The sequence below is a fragment of the Arachis ipaensis genome, chromosome B9 (genome assembly GCF_059453495.1).
Source record: "Arachis ipaensis isolate K30076 ecotype BB chromosome B9, ASM5945349v1, whole genome shotgun sequence".
Taxonomy (NCBI): Eukaryota; Viridiplantae; Streptophyta; class Magnoliopsida; order Fabales; family Fabaceae; genus Arachis; species Arachis ipaensis.
In genome coordinates this window covers 100,256,936-100,258,223 of record NC_142444.1, presented here as the reverse complement: position 1 = coordinate 100,258,223, position 1,288 = coordinate 100,256,936, and the positions used below count along the sequence as shown (strand labels likewise).

The following is a 1,288-nucleotide window of genomic DNA, read 5'->3' as shown; positions in this document are numbered from 1 at the left end:
TATATTTAAATTATAAAGTTGATAGTTATAAAATAATAAGGATTTTATATGATTTGAATTAGGTAAGTAATATTTTAAATATTACTATTGCTATTTTGGAAAAATGAAGAAATTAAGTAAATTATTTCTAATTATTTGATTTGGGCATTTTATTGAAAGTAATTTGTAAAAATTGATGAGCAAATAGTATTTTCTATATACATCTAGTGTTGGATTTAATTTGAGTTTTAATTACCATATTATCCCCAATTTTAAGTGAAATTACTTAAATGCCCATAACCCTAATTTTTGAAAATGAAACTCTAACCCTAAAAATCCTAACCCGTTACCGTTTCCCATCAGAAGCTGCAGCAGCAGCCGCAAGCCCCTTTCTCACCCCAAAAACGAAAAGCGCACACACATAATAGGGGAGGAGAACTTCTGAGAGAGCTGAGGGAAAGAGAGGGGGCTTCACCCACGCCGCCATCGTCCTCACTGCAACTCACCACGAGCTGCCGATCGCGCTCCAGTTCAGCCCGCCACCGCCGCACCATCGGCGCCGTCGAGCTCGCGAGCGTGGAGGAGGCACAGCGCCGCTGGTTTCGTCGGGTTTCCGCCGTCGAACCCGTCCCTACCACCGCTGCTGACCACACGCACAGAGAGAGAGGGTGCGCGAAAAAGGAGCCGCCGCGGGGTTGCTGTTGCCGCCGCGAGGCTGGGCTCGCCGCTGTTGAGGGTCGCTGCCTTCCTCCACCATCACCAAAGATCCATCACCGGAGCTGCTGGGCTCGCCGTATGCTACTGTTGTGTCGCCGGAACTGTCCTGGGGTTTTGCCACTCATTCAGATTCTGCTCTGTTTTGGGTTAGTGCTGTTGCTATTGTTTTGGCTGCCGGAAAACCTCGATGCCGCCACCTCTGCTGCCGGAAACAGCCGCTGAGTCTTCTATGATGGTAAGCTCTAACCCTGCTTCAACTTCTTTACCTGTTAATTTCTCCATGGGCCATGAGAGTTGTTGCTAAGGCTGGTTGTGTCAGGAGTTTACCGCGAGTTGCCGTCGTTCTGGTCACCAGCTGTGAGGTTGGTGTTGCCAGAATCCACCACTGGTGCAGCCGCTACTTGGTTCTCTCGAGTTCGGTAAGCGTTTTGTTTGGAAGAGCCCTTTAATCGCTGTTTTATTATCATAACTGACATTTTGCGGCGTTAATTGCTATACCGAGGTTTTGGTTGCCGGGATTTCGATTGTTGATTTCGGGTTGAGGCGGAAAAGACTTTGTGACGCGTTTGGGCTATGGTTTTGCGTTAAGATA

At 47.2% G+C, this 1,288-nt stretch overlaps 1 pseudogene; it reads left to right on the top strand.

Annotated features, from left to right (window-relative positions):
- Nucleotides 1-269: 269 nt before the first annotated feature.
- Nucleotides 270-929, top strand: LOC107616865 (uncharacterized; annotated as a pseudogene).
- Nucleotides 930-1,288: the final 359 nt, after the last annotated feature.